Below are 20,766 nucleotides of genomic sequence, written 5' to 3'. Positions count from 1 at the left end.
CATGAGCTTAATAACTCTACATTTCATACTCAAATAGCTGAGCCATCTTACCCAGGGCTACACATTTCATATGCATTGGCTCGGGGGCTACATTTTCAGGCATATTCTGAACAGTCAAATGGTGCCCAGTGAATAATACAAATCATGACAATAATCATCGACTTTATGGACTCTGTGGATGCAGTTTCTGTTCTTTCTTCCGGAACTGGCCTGGATTCAGCTGAAACCCTAAGAATTTGAGGCAGAAACATCTCTGATACTCCTGCGACACTTTCTCGTTCCTTCCTTTTCTCAAACTCAGAACAAAAAAATGACAAAATGTTTTTCAGTTAAAATGTAAAATTGCACAGCAGCCATTGCTCTACAACCAAGATTGGGCAGAATCTGCCACCCCTTGGAAGTTAAGTGATCTCCTCTCATCTGACTCTTGTTCTCTCTCTTTCTTCATCCTTCCTGACCTCTGTGTTGCTTTTCATGCTGTCAGCTATGTGTAAGGGGACTATTGCCTCCTTACTAACACTCAGTGGGGGTGTTTTGGTTGGCTAGCTCCCAGTACCAAAAGGAAGGGAAAGGGTCGATGGGAAATCAGGACGCTGTGACTGACAGTCCCCAGGGGTAATGGGGGAGAGGCCAATGCTTCAGGTCAGCCTGATTGACAGCGCGGGCAGGCTAATCAGGGAGTCAGGAGGCCAGGGGGGTCCCGTCCCTGTGTGAGCTGGAATTGCCTGGGTCAGACAGAGTGGGGCCGAGCTAAGGAGAGAGCAGGGACCCAAGCTGAGCTGTGCCAGATCCAGAGGGGCCAGAAAGCAGGTCAGTGCTGGGAGCAGCGTCCCAGAAGCAGCCCACGGAGCAGCCCTGTGCTGGGAGCAGAGCTGGAGGGGCCAGAGGAGCAGGCCAGGGAGCCGGAGGCCGAGCAGCAGCAGCAGCCGTGCTGGGGCAGAGTGGTGGAGCTGGAGCTGAGGCAGGGTGGTGGAGCTGGAGCCAGGGCTGGAGGTGGTGAGCAGCTGGGGAGAGCGAGGGGGACCCTGGGCAGCAGGCCCAGTGCAGGGAGATGCCCCCAGCCAAGAGGCTCTGTAGGCCAGACTTGGAGGGGGATCGTAACCCCGATAGGGCGGGGGTGATGCTGGGAAGAAGGTTCCTGCCACCTAGAGCCTGAGAGCCTGTGGCCACCGCCAGAGCAAGTGTCTGACCCGTAGCATCCCTGCAGCACAACCAGGGCCTGAGAAGTGGCCTGGGACTTGTGAGGAACAGGCTGTGAACTTCCCTTACATCCCAGAGACACTGGTTGTGATGTCCCCGTGCCACAGAGCGGGGTGACATGTTTTCCTTTAACCTTTCCCATTTTTTCCTTATTTTTTTAATTGATTGCTGTTTAATAAATTGTATTTGCTTTGAACTGTATGTTATGATCAGTGGGTCAGGGAAGCATCCAGTGCAGAGAGAGTACCCCGGAGTGGGGACATCCTAGCCCCTGCCCTAAGTGACCACAACAAGATTGGGGGTTGAGCCCCCCAGGAATCCTGGGCCCAGCCTTGTTGGGATTACGAGGACTGTGCCACACAGGATAGTGGAAGGGGAGCCCTCGAGGTCAGGCAGGGCTCTGGGGAAAGGAAGTGGGAGCGAGGACTCAGATCCTTTCGCTAGCCTTCAACCGAGTAGTGTATAAACCAGGAAAGTTCCCCATAATAGTGGGACCATTCCCCCGCTTACATATGACATCCTTCCCAATTGCCTGGGATTGTTTGCTGGAGTCTCAGAGAATTGGCCTTCTTGGTTTTGCTCCCATCTATCAGAGTCTTCTTTTTTTGCATCGTGCAGTAGAGAGAAAGGCTGGTCCGGTGGATAGGGAGCTAGCTCTGAGAGACCTAGGTTCATTTCCCTGCTTCCCCCATGGACTTCCTGTATGGCCTTAGGAACAGAGTTTCAACATTTTTTAGGCACTCCAAGATACAGCGAGGCATCTAGTGGGGTTTACAAAGCACCTAACCTTCTAAGTGCTTTTGAAAATCCCACTAGGTACCTAAATACCTTTGAAAATCTGGTCTTTAGTCTCTCTGTGCCTCAATGCGCCATCTGTACAATGCAGATAACAGCACTGCTCTTCCTCACAGAGAGGCTGTGAGGAAAAATAGGTTAGACGTTGTGAGGTGCTCAGATATTATAGTGATGGGACCTGTGACAGGGTGTACTGGCCACACACTGGACAAGAAGGGGTTAACCCCACACAACGGGCAGAGGAAGCCATGCCCCCTCGCCCCTACTGGGCATGCTCCAAGTGCTGGCTCAGTATAAAAGGGAGCAGCCCCGCTCATTCTAGGCTGGCTGCTAGAGAGAAAGGAGGATGCATCCTGCTGGCTCCAGCTTGGGAACAGCCGAAACCCCAGACGGTGGGAGCTGGAGATGCTGAGATTCAGGCAGACACCCGGATACCTGTAGACGCTCTGTGGAGGCTGGAGTCACTGCGGGTAGTGCAGCCAGAGGAACCCGGAGACCGTGAAGATGTCCAGGCCACAGCATCAGGGGATCTGGTAGAAAGAAGTCCAGGGAAACTAGGCAGTGGACCAGTTAGTGAACTGGGTTTTGAATTGGTGTGTTTTGGCCGAATCCCCGCTGACTCAGTAGCACGCACATTTGCCAATACCAGGGCCCTGGGCTGGGACCTGGTGGAGGGGGGGGGGCTGGGTCCCCTTAACCCAGGTGCCACCCCCCAAGGAGCGGCCCACTTCCCTGACTCTGACCATTAGGCCACATAACCCCGCTAAGGAGGGCGACTATATCGACTCTGGCCACTGGGCCGCACCGCCCTGACGTCAAGGGTGACTCTATTGCCTCTGGCTATTGGGCTGTACTACCCTGAGGCTAAGGGCAGGCAGGCGGACTTAAACGTGGGGCTGCGACACCCTTGCCCTGCCCCAAAGGGGGATGGAGTGTACTTGCCCTGCGACAGGGCCATATAACTACACAGTTAAGACTGGGAACTTCTCTATACCACTGCTATCCCTCCCTTTGGTTTTGGCCCCTTCTTTTCACCTATCCCCCTCACATCTCCCTCGTTTCTGAGTGTAACCTTGGCTGTATTTCTTCTGAGTCTCCTGTGTTCTCTTCGATGCCTCCCCCCACAGAGGGATTCCTGTTTGTAAAGACTTCCAGATCCTTAATTTAATTACCAGCCCTTTCTTATCTTAATCACCCTGCCTCTGTTTATAAGCAAAATACTGGCTTCCTGCCCCAGGGGCACAAGCTGGGAGCAGCACCTCTCCTCTGCAGAATTTACATTCCACACTCAGCCTGTGCTGCAAATAAGAGCTTCACCTGGGGCTAGGATCTGCGCTGCGAGCAGACCTCCTGTACGAAACTGCCTTAAATGGCACCCCTGACTGTGCCCTCATATTACAGAAATTCCACCTAGACCACATTTCCCTAGTTTGCTTTTGAGAATGTCATGGGGGAATGTATCAAAAGCCTTACTGATATCAAGATACATCACACCTACTGCTTCCCCGCCACCCACTGCCATTAATCCTGTCAAAGAAGGAAATTAGGGTGATTTGGCATGATTTTTTTTTCTCGCCAATTCCTTGCTGGCTATTCCTTATGACCCTATTATCCTCCAGCTTGCTTACGAATTGATTGTTTAATCATTTGTTCCAGTATCTTGCCACCTGTCCAAGGAAGGGTGATTGATCTATAATTTCCCAGATCCTCTTTGTTCCTCCTTCCTGTGTTTGCCCTTCTCCAGTCTTCTGGAGCCTCACCCATTCTCCAGGACATCTCAAAGGTAATTACTAATGGTTCAGAGAATGCTCCAGCTAGTTCCGTAAGTGCCCTAGGATGAATTTCATCAGGCCCGGCCAACTTGAATACATAAAACTTATATAAACATTCTTGAACCTGTTTTTTCCTTATTTTGGCTTGCATTCCTTCCTCCTTGTTGTTAACATTAATTGTGTTAATTATATGGTCCCCATTAACCTTGATAGTGAAGCCTGAAGCAAAATAGGCATTAAACACCTCCACTTTCTTGATGTCATCAGTTATTAGTTCTCCTTCCTAGCTAAGAAGAGGACCTACAGTCTCCTTCGTCTTTCTCTTGCTCCGAAGTATAAAGAACTTCTCCATATTGCCTTTTATGTCCCTTGCTAGCTGTAACTCATTTTGTGCCTTGGCTTCTCTCTCTGTGTTCAGACATGCTTTTGCTATTCTTCTGTGCGCCTCTTCAACAATGTATCCATGTTTCCACTGTTTGTAGGATTCCTTTTTGATTTTTCATGTCCTTAAAGAGCTCCTGGTGGAGCCATATTGGCCTCTTCTCTTTTATTCGCACTTGAAAAGACAAGACCACTGTGAAGAACACGGGGCTGCTCTGTAATCATTTTATTAACATAGTTCTATATGTTTGAAAGGAGGCTGACTGTGCAAATAGGGGGTTAATTCTAGAAGCGACTGACTGCATGTAGGCAGGACAGGGTACAATGGCTGCAGACAGCCATCCATTGGCTGACACTTAAAAGAACTCGAACAAGTGGCTCTTGTGTTGTTTACCTCTGACCAGCTGCTGAGCTCACTGGATTAGATTGTCAAGTGTGTGGGGGCAGGGAGGGGGCGGGGGTGAGAGGGCAGGTTTCCCAACTGTTAAACACAGGAGAAACAAAACAGCTGGGAAACTGAGACCAAGGACTTTGGGGGGGAATACCAGTGACCTTCTGGAGGGAGGGGGCAGTTGTTGGCAGAGACAGTAAGGAGAGACCTGCCTACATGATGATCATCTAGGTAAAACTGACCTACAGGTAGACCTTTTGTGTTAAATTTCCCCCTCCCCCCGCCTTATGTTATGCTTTGTTCCTGTGGTTAAACAAACAATATTTTTGTCTAAGAAGGCAGTTGGCCACCCCTGCAATCTAAGGGTAACAAGCTAAATTCCCTGTAAGCCGCAATCACGCAGGAGCCTATTTAACACCGTGCAGGTGCTCAGGGAACCCACCTGGGAACCTGCCGCAGCTGGGGAAGGGGCATCCCTCCCCTGGCCCCCCAACCTACCCTGGCCCTCCTGCCACAGCCAGGGTGGCCCTCCGCCCCCAACTTTGCTGCAGCCCAGACCTGCCGCAGCCGGGGCGCCTCTACCCCGGCCAGCACGGCCCAGATCCAGCCAGGACAGCCCAGCCCGGGCCTGGCCAGGACAGTGTAGCCTGGCCAGGACCCACTTGCGCCTGGGGAAGCGCAGTGCGGCGCGGCCTGGACCCAGAAGCAACTGGGGGGTCCTGGCCCAAACCCAGGCGGCCTGGCCCTGTTGCAGTGCGCCTCTCCCCGAACCCAGCCCCAGCCGGACCTGCGGAAGCCAGGGGAGAGGCACCTATCCTGCGACCCCAGCCCTGGAGCTGCCACAGCAGGGAGAGGCGCCTCTCCCCCATAGCTCAGGTGCTGCTGTGGGGAGAGAGGGCTGGGGGGAGTCCTCTCTCCCCGCCGTAGCCCTGGAGCACCCTTCTGCACCCCAAATCCCTCATCCCTGGCTCCACTCCATAACCTGCACCCCCAGCCGCAGCCCTAACCCCCCCACATACCCCAACCCACTGCCCCAGCCCTGAGCCCCCTCCCACACTCTGAACCCCTCAGCCCCACCCCCACCACATGAATTTTGCTATATGCACTGATATGAAGGTGACATGTCACACATCACCTCCATATAGGTGCACATAACAAAATTCATTCCACACATGGGTGGGAAAAATTAGAGGGAACACTGGTCACAAGCACCCAAAGGGAAGAACTGCAGGTACCTGAACCCGGTAGGATCTGCTGGGAAAGTATGGATGATCGACTGGGCCCTGACTACAGTATCTGTGTAAGAGTGGGAGAATCATGGGATTACACTCCAGGGAAGGTAAAGGCAGGATACCTGAAGAGGTGTACTGTAAGTGTGATGACCACTACCACTCCAATAGGCCCTAACTGGAGTCAGGATGGCTACATACTGGAACAAGTTACCTAGGGAGGCTGTTGACTCTCTGTCACCATAGGCACTAACTTCTTCTGGCACCAGTGGGTGCTTGACATCCCCCTGGCCCCGCCCCAACTCCGCCTCCTCCCTGCCCCTATTGGACTCCTTCCCCAAATCCCTGCCCCAGCCCTGCCGCCTCCTCCCCTGAGCATGCCACGTTCCCGCTCCTCCCCCTTCCCTCCGAGAGCTTGTTACACCGCGAAACAGCTGTTGCCCAGCGGCAAGCACTGCGAGGAGAAGCGGGGTCGCAGCGCGCTCAGGGGAGGAGGCAGAGGCAGAGGTGATCTGGGGCGGGGGGATGGGATGGGGAGCTTGGCTCTGGTCTGCACCACCAATTTTTCCCCGTAGGTGCTCCAGCCTCGGAGCACCCACAGAGTCGGCGCCTATGTCTGTCACTGGAAGTTTTTAAGAACAGATTAGACCAACACCTGTCAGCGGATGGTCTGGATAATAGTGCTGCCTCAGTGCAGGGAACTGCACTAGATGATCTGTCGAGGTCTCTACTGTAGTAGGAAGAGCGCCTGAGACATAAGCCCTTGTATCAGAGGTCTGGTATGAGGCCTGAGCTAAAGTAGCAGTCAAAACTTTGCTAATATAAAGCAAAGTTCATCTGTGAGCTAGAGGCAGGCCCTGCTCACAGAATCTGGCAAGAACAGGGCTGATATTGCAGAAACACAAATTCCTAAGAAGTGCTAGGCACAAAACACACACACACATTCCAGAAGGATGGTACCGGAACACTCCAGTCCCATACCAAGAATGGTACAAACACATTCCTCAAACATAACAGGAACACACTGACCCCTCCTAAAGATAATGTCAGGATGACCGTGTGATGGATAGAGATGTAATAGGTGATGGGTGGTAACGTCAGAGGGTGTCAACTAAATACATCAGAGGAGCAATACGTAACTTGTTTGTATTCGTGTATAAAGATGTATTTTAGAGGGAGTGTCTTTGTTTAGCCTAGGGAGGAACAGAAAGTCCTGCTGTTCACTGAGCTGGTCCATTGTTACGTGCATACATGTATTAGTGGTTTGGTAGAGTCTGCGGGATACTAGTACCATGCTTTGTTGACAATAAACATGGCTGGGTGCCTTTGTACCTTAACGGATCTCGTGGTCATTAGGCTGTTCACTCTCAAGGTCTGCTATGCCAGCTGTCTGCGCAGGGCTGGGGCGGCACATAGATGTTTGGCTGTGTGTGTGTGTGTTCTCTCTAACTTCATTGGTGACCCATGACCGCTAATCTTGTAAGTAAGCAAGCTGTCCTCTGTGGTTTAAAAAAAATAAAATAAAAGTTATAGTTTTTACATATAGTTTTAAAATAAAGTTTAATATAAAATTATAAATGCCTTGTTACTAAATTAATACAAAAAATTGGCCAATAATATACATTTTTATCAATTTTTAGTAAAAGTTTTAAATAAAAAGATAATTTGTTTATTTAAATGTTTAACCCTTTTTTAATATTTGTTTGCCTTATTTTGTATAGTTATAAATAGAATTCTGGCGCCATTTGTTTTTAATTGTACATTTGTCTTGTATGTCATGTATGTTGTCCTGTGTGTGTCACATGACTTTTTTATCATATTTATTTTGTTGCAATACAAGTCAATTTTATACCTTTTTAAAAAAATATAAGTGGTACCACACTATTTTAATATTATGTTTGGGGTATAACCATCATAATATAATTAATACAATTTTTTTCAAAATTCAAGAAGGTCTCAGTTATAAATATATGTACATATATTGCTGCCTCAACAAATAATGCAATTGAAAACAAAAATAATTCTCTTTTATGAATCACAGTTTTGTTTTTTATTTTTATTTTTTATTTAAAGGGGAAAAAAGGATGGGAATCTCAACATTAAGGTAAAGGTAATATTAACAAAATGTCAATTTCTTGTTTGGGTTTTTATAAACTTGTTTACACTTTTAAATATAGTTATAAAAGCGTTATAGCAAAAAATGTTTAAAAACAGTAATTTATGCATAAAGCTAATGAAACAATTTCAACAGGTTTCCACCTTTGTCTCACAAACACAGCAAAGTGTCATGAAAATTTAATACCCTAAAAGTGTTTGCACAGACTTGCATTTAAAATGTATTTTGGTTTAATTTTATACACTTTTCTTTTATGATATGTTAAAGGAAAGCAGTGGTTGTTAACATTTGTGCTTCTAAACAGTTAAGAAAAGTGGAATTGCTATCACAAGCAAATTAACTCTAAAAAGCTTGATAAAAATTCTGTTATTAACTCTTCTGCTAAAACAGAGTGTTCTGCAGGGGAAAGCAATCCACCTTGTCACAGAAGATTGTGAGCATCTGTTTAAGCAATTAAGCATTACATTTAGTATAAAAATATTAGTAAAGCACCTCAAGTGAAAATGAATGTCTATACAACAATTACAAAAGTATAGCTCGCGTCATAAAAAATTTGGTCCCCATCATATTGTAAACAAACTAAGTTAATATGCATATTAAATGCGGGTTACTAACAATAAGAAGAAATGTAAAAAAAAAACAAAGTTATTATATTAACTAATTGAAGATGCTTAAGGTTGCATCCCACAAACCAAAACCACCAGAAAAATATGACACCACAAAAACACCAAAAAATATCAGTATACAGTAAAAACAAAAAAAACCCCACAAGCATCAAAAAGAGAAAAACGAAGTGCTTTACAAATAAGAGACTGGTCAACTACACCTCAGTCTACCATATATAAACAATTAAGTTAACAATCAGCTAAAAACCACTAGCTGAACCAGGTTAAACTGTCATTTAATTTGAAAATTTAGCTACTGTGTAAAAGTAACTGTATTACTGTATTTTTGATGTACTGTTGTATTATTGCTGTATAACCTTTACCATGTGCATAACATTGCTAAACTGTTTAACCAACACACAGGTAAAAATCAACAAACGAATAGCAGCAAACAACATGAAGGCAAGGAAAAAACAAATTGGTAAAAAAAATTAAGTTACACGGTAACTACAAATTGGGTAAACAAATTCCCTGGTAGTACCAGTCACAATTTGGGGTCAGTGACACTTCATCCTAAGTGAGGCACATGTTATTAAAACAATCTTGTTCAGTGTCTGGGTACCAACACTAAATCTTGACACAGGAATATTTAAAAAATTGATTACTGTCCATTCAGTAGGTTATCTGGAAGACAGCATCCATCTGAAACAACTGGATCTACTTCAGCTACTGGTGTATCACAGAGCAATCAATGGAACAGAAGCTAGCCATTCATGTTCCCTGTCCTGCAAAGCTTACCAAAGGGTAACAACCAGCAGTAAGTGTAACCTACCCTGTTTCCCCGAAAATAAGACATCCTCCGAAAATAAGGCCTACTTACAGTTTTGCCTCTCGTTGTAATATAAGGCATCCCCCCGATAATAAGACCTCCCCGATAATAAGGCATCCACCGATAATAAGGCATTTTTCATTTCTGAAAAATAAGACATCCCCTGAAAATAAGACCTAGCGCATCTTTGGGAGCAAAAATTAATATAAGACACTGTCTTATTTTCGGGGAAACAGGGTATAATAGTGGTTTTCAAACTTTTTTTTCTGGCGACCCACTTGAAGAAAATTGTTGATGCCTGTGACCCAACGGAGCTGGGGATGAGGGGTTTGGAGTGTGGGAGGGGGCTCAGGGCTGGGGCAGACGGTTGGGGTGAGGGCTGCAGGGTGGGGCCAGGGATGAGGGGATTGGAGTGAAGGAGGGGGCTACAGGTTGGGGGGGGGGGGCTCAGGACTGGAGCAGGGGATTGGGACGTGGGGTTGGGGCACAGGCTTACCTGCGGTGGCTCCCAGTCAGCGGCACAGCCAGGGTGCAGAGGAGAGGTTCCCGCCTGTCCTGGCACTGCAGACCGCGCTGTGCCCCGGAAGTGGCCAGCAGGTCCAGCTCCTAGGTGGAGGTGCGCAAGTGGCTCCGTGTGGCTGTCGCCTGCAAGCACCGCTCCCCCAGCTTCTATTGGCTAGGAACCAGCCAATGGGAGCGTGGAGCCAGTGTTTGGGGTGGGAGTAGTGCGCAGAGCCCTGTGGCCCCCCCTGCCTATGAGCCGGACCTGCTGGTCGCTTCTGGGGCACAGCACGGTGTCAGAACAGGTAGGGACTAGTAGTTTTTACTGGCCGGTCGCCAGGCTCCCTGAATGCTGAGCAAGGCGACCCAATGCCTTGCATTCTGCGACCCAGTACTGGGTCGCAACACGAACTTTGAAAACCACTGACCTATAATATGATAGGACAGTACTGTGTAATAACTAAAGACAAGACATTTATATATAAAGGCCTCATTTGTAATGTCACTACTCCATATTTCTGTTTTACTTCTCATATACATAGCACTGTGAAACACACTGTAATAATGCCTATCCCAGTATTTCAAAACACTCAGCCTGCTACTAATAATAATACAGGTGGTAACTGTAATTACCCTAATAGGAATGTGATGCTATCTGTGGCACCAAAGTAAAAGTGGCAGACTACAACAACAAATTAAAAAATTGTTATGCTTGAATATAAGGTGGTGTCATATGTACACATACATTCTCTAATATGGATATGGTGTATTATACCATATCCATATTATTCATATGTATTAATTATCTGGGAATGCCCCCAAGGCTCAATCATAAAAGTACATTCTTCAATCAAAGTCCTGAGCCTAACATTCCCAGGCCCACCATCAGGACCAGCTCTAACTTTTTTGCCGCCCCAAGCAACAATAACAAACGCCCCGCCGTAACAACGCCCCCCCCCTGAGCGCCGCTCCGCCAAACCAAAACCAAACAAACAAAACCCCAGTGCCACTCCGTCGAACCAAAACCAACCCCCCCGAGCGCCACCCCGCTGAACCAAAAACAACAACAAAAAACCCTGAGTGCCGCCCCGCCGAACCCCCCCCCCCAAAAAAAATACCCCCGAGCGCCGCCCTGCTGAAACAAAACAAACAAACAAAACTCTCAGCGCCGCCCTGCCACCCCAAGATTGGCCGCCCCTTACAAGGTGCCGCCCCAAGCACGTGCTTGGTCGGCTGGTGCCTGGAGCCGGCCCTGCCCACCATAATGGACTAAACTCAATTGGCAAATAAAATCTGTCCAGAAGTCCTACAAAGAAATGTGCAGACCAAGGGACAAATGGAGCATTAATGTCTAAATCATAGGACTGGAAGGGACCTCAAGAGGTCATCTAGTCCAGTCCCCTGCACTCATGGCAGGACTAAAGTATTATCTAGACCAGGGGTCGGCAACCTTTCAGAAGTGGTGTGCCAAGTCTTCATTTATTCACTCTAATTTAAGGTTTTGCGTGCCAGTAATACATTTTAACGTTTTTAGAAGGTCTCTTTCTATAAGTCTATAATATATAACTAAACTATTGTATGTAAAATAAATAAGGTTTTTAAAATGTTTAAGAAGCTTCGTTTAAAATCCAATTAAAATGCAGAGCCCTCCGGACTGGTGGCCAGGACCCGGGCAGTGTGAGTGCCACTGAAAATCAGCTCGTGTGCCGCCTTTGGCACGCGTGCCATAGGTTGCCTACCCCTGATCTAGACCATCCCTGACAGCTGTTTGTCTAACCTGCTCTTAAAAATTTCATATGATGGAGATTCCACAACCTCCCTAGGCAATTTATTCCTGTGTTTAACCATCTTGAAAGTTATGAAGTTTTTCCTAATGTCCAGTCTAAACCTCCATGAAAGCAACGGCAAAAAATCGTTTCGCGCCTTTTTTCCTGGGTTACCCGTGCAGACGACATACCATGGGGTGCATGGAGCCCGCTCAGCTCACTGTTACCGTATGTCTCCTGGGTGTTGCTGGCAGATGCGGTACTGCAGTGCCACACTGCAGCATCCCCTTGCCTTGCCTTGCCTTGCGGACGGCAGACGGTGCAATACAACTGCTAACCGTCGTCGTTGTCCCGTGGGTGCTCCTGGCCGACCTCGGTTAGGTTGGTCGGGGGCGCCTGGGCAGACATGGGTGCTCCTGGCCGGCCTTGGTGAGGTCGGTCAGGGGCGCCTGGACAAAAATGGGAATGACTCCAGGTCATTCTCTTCTTTAAGTTTCGTCTAATGGAGATTCAGTCCTGCCTGGAATATCATGCCAGCTGGAGGCTTCTGCCTCAGGCTGCTCTCCCAGTCAGCAGCACCTTGCGGTCGCACCTACCCCAGCCTACCCCTTGCTCCCATGGCTCATAAAGCCTGGACAGTAGTAAGGAGCAGTTCAACTATAGGCTGAGCAAGTGCGTAATGGTGGTAGAATGTGCCTTTGAACGTTTAAAAGCTCGCTGGCGCAGTTTACTGACTCAGTTAGACCTCAGCGAAACCAATATTCCCATCGTTATTACTGCTTGCGGTGTGCTCCACAATACCTGTGAGAGTAAGGGGGAAGACGTTCATGGCGGGGTGGGAGGTTGAGGCAAATCGCCTGGCTGCTGATTACACGCAGCCAGACACCAGGGCAGTTAGAAGAGCACAGCAGGGCACGCTGTGCATCAGAGAAGCTTTGAAAACCAGTTTCATAACTGGCCAGGCTACAATGTGAAAGTTCTGTTTATTTCTCCTTGATGAAAACCCACCCCCTTGGTTCACACTACTTCCCTGTAAGCCAACCGCCCTCCCTCCTCCCTTTGATCTCCGCTTGCAGAGGCAATAAAGTCATTGTTGTTTCAAAATCATGCATTCTTTATTAATTCGTCACACAAATGGGGAGATAACTGCCAAGGTAGCCCGGGAGGGGTGGGGGAGAAGGGAAGCATGTGGGTGGGGTAGTTGTAGGGGCACCTCCTAGAATGGCATGCAGCTCATCATAGAAGCGGCATGTCTGGGGCTCTGACCCGGAGTGGCCATTTGCTTCTCTGGTTCTTTAGTAGGCTTGCCTGATCTCCTTAAGTTTCACACGGCACTGCTACGGGTCCGTCTTATAACCTCTGTCCTTCATGCCCTTGGAGATTTTCTCAAATATTCCAGCATTTCGTCTTTTGGAACGGAGTTCAGATAGCACGGATTCATCTCCTCATACAGCGATCAGATGCAGAACATCTCGTTCAGTCCATGCTGGAGCTCATTCAAAATTTTGCAGGGCTTTTCCTGTGTACCTGGCCAGTGCATCTAAATTGAGAGTGCTGTCCAGAGCGGTCACACTCTGGGATAGCTCTGGGAGGCCAGTGGCGTCGAATTGCATCCATACTATCCCCAAATTCGACCCAGCAGGGTCGATTTCAGCGCTAATCCCCTCGTCAGGGAGGAGTACAGAAATGTTAAGATTTTAAGAGCCGTTTAAGTCGACAAAAATGGCTTCGTCGTGTGGACAGGTGCAGGGTTAAATCGATCTAACGCTGCTAAATTCGACCTAAACTCATAGTGTAGACCAGGGCTAAGTATAAAGAAGTCAAGGGAAGTTGGATTATACCCCAAGATCTCAAGAGCTGTCAATCTAGCACCATTCCCCATTGCTAAATTCAATTAATCAAATGTATCTATGGAAGGAGTCACTATGGGGTGCTGTTAGTTTGTAAAAGATATTTTTCTTAGTGCGTGAGTAAGGCCCAGTCTTTGAAGAAAAGCTGTAGTGTTAGTCTTCTGATGCACATTTTTGGGGAGGGGAAGGGCTTTTCAAACAGCAGCAAAATTTGCTCTCTGTTTAATCTCTCTAGATTAAGCTCCTTGGGAAGAAGGCATTGGCATTGGCTGAGATTCCTGAAAGAGGAGTTTGCCTGCATGCTGTTCATCACTGATAATCAAGTCTAAGTGCTTAGACCTGCTGTGGGACAATGTTTCTGTGGAAGAGTCTGCCCAGCCTGCACTAGCAGTGAGCTTCCCCCACTGAGAGCTGAGACCACTGAGAGCTGAGTGGAACCTCAAGAGACCAACTTGCAGAGGTCACAGTGGCAGATGCAGAAGTTGACGGCGCAGGGCCAAGGGCAATGAAGCGGTGGAGTGAACGATGGCACGACGAACAACAGTGGCCAGAGCGAGCAGCCAGTGGCTGGAAGAACAAGCAAGGTGCCTCCCCCCACAATTGGAGGTGAACTCACACGAAAGCACCCCTTAACTCTGGGTCTCCACTGACCAAGGACCACAACGGTGAGTGGGGTGTGGTAGAGGGAGAAGGGAGAGGCATGTTAAAGGAACATTTGGACTATGTTTTAGTGACTTTGCTCCAGAATGCTAGATTTCTGGCTGGGAAACTTGTATAAATATACATTTCCTAGTAGGCCAAGATTTTTAAAATACATTTGCCAAGATCGTTATCTCACACTGTCACTATCTCAAGATATCATGATCTTGGGGAGTTTCTGTACTAAATATTTTTATTATTATAATTAGGTTTTACATAAGACCGGCAATACTGGGTCAGACCAATGGTCCATCTAGCCCAGTATCCTGTCTTCTGACAGTGGCCAATCCCAGGTGCTTGAGAGGGAATGAGTAGAACAGCCAAGCATCAAGTGGTCCATCCCCTGTCATCCAGTCCCAGCTTCTGGCAAACGGAGGCTAGGGACACTCAGAGCATGGTGTTGCACCCCTGCCCATCCTGGCTAATAGCCATTGATGGACCTATCCTCCAGAAACTTATCTAGTTCTTTTTTGAACTCTGTTATAGTGTTGGTCTTCACAACATCATCCCCCGGCAAAGAGTTCCACAGGTTGACTGTGTATGTGAAGAAGTACTTCCTTTTGTTTCTTTTAAACCTGCTGCCTATTAATTTCATTGGGTGACCCCTAGTTCTTGTGTTATGAGAAGGAGTAAATAACACATCCTTATTCACTTTCTCCACACCAGTCAAGATTTTATAGACCTCTATCCTATCCCCTCTTAGTCATCTCTTTTCCAAGCTGAAAAATCCCAGTCATTTTAATTTTGCCTCATACGGAAGCTGTTCCATACTCCTAATCATTTTAGTTGCCCTTATCTGTACCTTTTCCAATTCCACTATATCTTTTTTGAGATGGGGTGACCACATCTGCATGCAGTATTCAAGATCTGGGCGTACCATGGATTTATATAAAGGCAATATGATATTTTCTATCTTATCTATCCCTTTCTTAATGATTCCCAACATTCTGTTCGCTTTTTTGACTGCCGCTGCACATTGAGCAGATGTTTTCAGAGAACTATACACAATGACTCCAAGATCTCTTTCTTGAGTGGGGTAACAGCTAATTTAGACCCCATCATTTTATATGTATAGTTGGGATTGTTTTCCAGTGTGCATTACTTTGCATTTATCAACACTGAATTTCATTTACCATTTTGTTGCCCAGTCACCCAGTTTTGTGAGATCCCTTTGTAACTCTTCACAGTCTGCTTTGGACATGTCTGCTTTGGACTTAACTATTTTGAATAGTTTTGTATCATCTTCAAATGTTGCGACCTCACTGTTTACTCCTTTTTCAAGATCATTTATGAATGTTGAGTAGGACTGGTCCTAGTAGAGACCCTTGAGGGACACCATTGTTTATCTCTCTCCATTCTGAAAACTGACCATTTATTCCTACCCTTTGTCCTATCTTTTAACCAGTTACTGATCCATGAGACGACCTTCCCTCTTATCCCATGACTGCTTAGTTTTCAAAAGTCAATTTAAATGAAAAACATTTCTTAAATTGTTTGATATTTTTGTTTTAGAAATCTAGAACTGTTGTGTGTTTTGGCATAATCTGCATTATCCTTATGTTAAATTCGCATTTAATTTATTCATATGTTTTATATGTAGCAGATCAAAGTGAAAATGAAAAGACAAAAAACAATGCAACCGTTTTTCCACTCTAAGGCCTCAAAAATCAACCAAGATGAAGAACACACTAAGAACAAAGAATATACCAACATGTCATCTGAAGGCTCACATGCTATATTAACATCTGAACAGCCTGAAGCACAAATACAGCTACCTACTTAAGAAACAGCGTCTCCAAAACCTAAAGGCAGTTCCCAGTGTTTGTCAATCAAAGTTTCCCATTTACTGAAGTTACAAAAGATGGCTACTGGTGCACTTCTTGCAAAACTCTTCCAAAGAAGGAAAGCTTCCCAAAGCTACAACTGGTAAAAGTGGTCAGGAGCTTGGTTTGCCAGACCGATCCTCAAAGCCAATACTGACAAACTACATGAAAAGGCTGAAAAACACCAAGCCCCTAAGAAAGCCTTATAAGCCAATCACTGTCAAAGCCAATTTCAGTAGTACCTAATGAGGCTGTGAAGAATGCTGGATACACAACACAGTTTATTCGAACAAACATGGCTGTTGCTTCATACTTTCTTTTTAAGCAAGAGATACCCCATACTACACACTGGAGGCCAATGTTAAGTGCATTGTCACTTGTTAGGCCTTGGCTACACTTGCGAGTTACAGCGCTGTAAAGCCGCCCACAGCGCTGTACCTCACTGACCGGCTACACTGGCAAGGCATATACAGCGCTGTATCTCCCTGGGTACACCACTGCAGGTACTCCACCTCCCCGAGAAGTATAAGAGATACAGTGGAGTGGCTACGACTCTCCCCTGTGAGTGTGTACCAGGAATCAACCTGCAGCGCTGTACTGATCACCTTGTCAAGTGGCCAATCCTCTCCATTGTTATGACCCGCTGCAGGAATGCGGAAGTGCCGGTTTCAAATCTCGTACCACAGAGAAAAAGCAAACAGTTTGCTGTTTGCTTTGAGTGAGTGAATGAATGAGCAGGGGGCCGGGAGTTTGGAACTTGCAAAATAGAGTGCTGACACTCCAAAAAGCACTCTCTCCCCCCACACTCCCTGCCACACTCCACCTCCCTCTTCCCCCCCCCCCCCCCGTTTTGAAAAGCCTGTTGCAACCACATGAATGCTGGGATAGCTGCCCATAATGCACCGCTCCCAACACAGCTGCAAATGTTGCAAGTGTGGCCACGCCACTGCCCTGGCAGCTATCAGTGTGGACAGACTGCAGCGCTTTCCCTACTCAGCTGTACGAAGACATGTTTACCTCACAGCACTGTACAGCTGCAAGTGTAACCAAGCCCTTAATCAGGAAGTTGGATGCAAATGATCACTATCTTTCTGCAAGATCTGCCTAGCTACACTGACCCAAACACCACTCATTCCTCCCTCACTTCTCCTCTCTAGAAGAGATATCTCCCTATTAGACATGTGGGTTACAGTTGCACTAAGAAAATACAGCAGAAGCTCAGAGTTACGAACATATCAGGAATGGAGGTTGTTCGTAACACTGAACAAAATGTTATGGTGGTTCTTTCAAAAGTTTACAACTGAACATTGTCTTAATACAGCTTTGAAACTTTACTATCTGATGAAAAAGGCTGCTTTTAGCCATCTTAATTTAAATGAAACAAGCACAGAAAGTTTCCTTCCCTTGTCAATTTTTTTAAACTTTCCCTTTTTTAGTAGTTTATGTTTAACGCAGTACCGTACTGCATGGTATTTGCTTTTGGGGGGGTAGGGTGGAGTCTGTCTGCTTACTTCTAGTTCCAAATGAGGTATGTGGCTGACTGGTCAGTTTGTTATTGTGGTGTTCGTAACTCTGAGGTTCTACTAGACCCAGACTCTGTGTCACTGATTTTTCCTACAATAGGTAACTGATTTGCAAGGCCCCACCATCTGCTATAGCTCAGCAGATGTAAGACACTATGCTGATACACACTATTTTAAGTGGCTAAAACAGAAGTCTATTCTTACATTGTAGTGGCTTGTGAGTAATCCTTACACCAGAGGTTCCTCTTCTTGGTTTGAGTTAGTATATAAGCAAGATTGTAGGATTGGGCCCAGACTTTCCTAGAACAGCTAAAAGTACACTTGGGGGAAAAAAAATCACGGTTGGCAGGCATGGCCAATGAAAGAAGGAAGTGGTGTTAGAAGCTGGTGTGAACAAAATACCTGGGGCCTTGCTAGGCAATTTCAGACAGTACTATAGACAGAACAGGGGGTCAGTAGCTTCTGGTGAGATGCTTAAAGGCCAAAACAGAGAGACCAATGTGAATAGCGCAGGGATACCAACGTGAAAAATAATTCTGCAGTGGGAGGGAGAGGGAAACAACTTGCAGAAGTCGAAAGAGGAAACAAGGAGAAAAAAGAGGTTGTGTTATAAAAAGGGACAGAGAAGGGAATTTTATTAAGGAGCTTTTCAAATGAATTGGCCATTATCATCCATTTGGCAGTCACGAGAAGATTATTCGGCCCCTGTCAGACAGGGAAGCAATTGGAGCGCCAATAGTCAGAAAATTGTTGCCAGCTGTCAGAGCTCCAAGCCATTAGAGGGCAATGGGCCAACACGAATCAGGCTGTCAAGAAATGCATTTGCTTGTCAAGAGATTAGGGGGCAGCCCTCCAAAGTGCTCAACAGGGGCTTGGCAACAGAAACAGAGATAGACATACAACTACCCTAGAATCTAATTGTGGTGAGGACAGTGACCAGAAAGTTCTTTTTATAAGGAAATAGAAGGAGAAGGAAGCTACTGAACTGTTACCAGTAAGAATCTTAGGCAGCCGCTTGTCATTAGTGAAATTAGCCATGTGGTAACACATAGCACCTTTGATCTGTTGAGCTTCATGTTACAAAAATTAACCAATTAATCCTCAGAACCAGGGCCAGCTCTAGGCACCAGCAAACCAAGCACGTGCTTGGGGCAGTACATTTTCAGGGGCGGCATTCTGGCCATCTTTTTTTTGCTTCGGGCAGCAAAAGCATAGAGCTGGCCCTGACAGCAGCAGCGCATTGTGTGCGGGGTGCACCCTAAGGCCGCTGCGGTTCACGCCGTGGGGGAGCAGCACCCGCACCTTGTGGCTGGGCCGGGCAGGTTCCGAGCACGGGACACTCGGGCTGGGAGCTGCCCCACGGGGCACACGGAGCCGCCTGCAGGTGCCGCAGGGCGGCCGCCCCCCCAGCGCCACAGCCAGGGCTGGGCGAAGCGGCCCAAGCCGCCCAGGGACTGCGGCAGGGCGGCCAGAAGCAGCAGCACCAGCGGGGCCATAGAGGGTGGGGCGCTGCCATGCAGGGCCCACATGCCGCTCTCCGGGGCTTCGCTCCATCTGGGGCTACCCTGCCCCAGCTCCTCAGCCCCCTGCCAGGGCAGTCCCCCGGCTCTAGCCTCCTGGGTCCTGGCCGGTCCTGGAGGTGGGAGCCTGGCTGGAGGGACCCTGGGCTGAGGCGCGGCCCGGGAGCCCCGCTGCTTATCCCGACCCTGCCAGCGGCTGCAGACTTAGACTTGAATGTGAACCCCTAACCTAAAGGTGAGAGTCTCTGTATCCAATTACCCATCCCCTGAGCCATCCAAATTCCGGTTTTTAATGTGAATCCATGAAGGAGTCTTTCCATTTAAATAATTATTCGCTCTCTGTTCCACCCACCCCCATAAAACTCTGAGTGATAGCAGAGCAGTGCCATAGGCTGTCCATGTGTACAGCAAGGGCTGCTTTTCTTCCTGCAGCATCTGCAGAAAATGTAATGATAGCGTAGGCACCCTTTACTAGCGGGGCCTCTGAACTTTATTGGGAATGTTCCATGGGAAAAGCCTGTGAGGGGCAATCTAGCCTTAGAGACCACAACTCCCATGATGCTTTGGGGAAAGAGGGAGAGACTTCCTCGTGCAGGGAGAGCAGGCGGTGGACTCCATTTTTGGGAAGAGGAGTGAGATTGCTGCTGTGGAGCTCGGTCCATACCAGGAGCTGCTGCTAGGAAGCGAGAAGCTGCTACTGAGAGCCTGCAGGGGCTTTGATTGCGGGAGCCTCAGAGGCTGTTGGTGGCTTCACTGGGGTCAGAGCAGAGACTGTTGCTGTGCCTAGAGCTGACTGAGGTGGGGCTGCAGTGTGGGAACTGTGAGGAACCCCCACTGTTTGGGAAAGCACTTGCAAGGGAAGGGGCCCAGCAGAGAGACTGAGTCTGAGGAGAGGCCGAGTGATCTTCCCACGAACCAGGGGCCAGAGCTGCTGGCATTTGGTGGGACCAGCTCCAATCGTCAGAGGGGTTGTGCAGTGTGTTGCCTTGGCTGGACTGACGCACAGAACCAACCGAGTGCTGTCTCCAGCTGCAGGTCTTCCAGTGCGCCCACGCCAGCAAGTGCCTGGGACTCTGAGATCCAGAGGAGTGTGCGCTGCGGGGTGGGGTGAATGGCGGCAGGGTAAATGCCAGTTACATAAATTTCATTTATACTGTATATTATATTTGTTAATTGATTTTATTCAACTGCCCCTGTGGATTTAAAGTAATAGTGACATTTCATCTTAGTCTCTTATACCCTGATTTTTTAAGTTGTTAAGTAAAGGAGTGTTAGCTCTAATTTAAGTATATTGGATGTATATTATTTAGAATTGGTATTTTTAGTTATACCCATGCCACAGATTATATTATTATTATTACTATTTGAAGGGGTTTATTGCTGGAGGTTCCCAAGACACGCCATTGAGTGTGTGCAGGTGCCAGCCAGGTGGAGGTACCGCCAATTTTAACTTCCTTTAGGAGTAAAGGGGCTGCAGCAGAGGGGTGACTAGAGGATTCCCACCTATCCAACAGCACCACTGGGATACTCAGGATCTTCTTTAATGTCAACAACATCAGGCGCGCAGGCACAGGTGAGTGTTGCCTGTTCCTGAGTGACCTAGGGAGGAAAGGGGGGTTACAATAGTATACTACAGATGAGGGGAATGCACTCCAGTTAGGACTGGTTAGGACCATATTCCTCCTATAGAGCAAGGAAAAAATATAGTCACCTACCATCTGCCTCCCCTTTTCTAGATGCATTACAATGAAAGAAATTCTAGACCC

At 47.5% G+C, this 20,766-nt stretch overlaps 1 long non-coding RNA gene across 1 annotated transcript; it reads left to right on the top strand.

The window, feature by feature from the left end:
* The first annotated feature begins 693 nt into the window (after positions 1-693).
* LOC122174055 (uncharacterized) lies at positions 694-16,251 on the top strand. The gene is made up of 3 exons (XR_006175374.2): positions 694-810; positions 13,671-14,100; positions 15,735-16,251. It is a non-coding gene; the product is annotated as an uncharacterized LOC122174055 (long non-coding RNA).
* The last annotated feature ends 4,515 nt before the right edge of the window (positions 16,252-20,766 follow it).

The sequence above is a fragment of the Chrysemys picta genome, chromosome 1 (genome assembly GCF_011386835.1).
Source record: "Chrysemys picta bellii isolate R12L10 chromosome 1, ASM1138683v2, whole genome shotgun sequence".
NCBI lineage: Eukaryota > Metazoa > Chordata > Testudines > Emydidae > Chrysemys > Chrysemys picta.
This window is presented reverse-complemented; position numbering and strand designations above follow the sequence as displayed.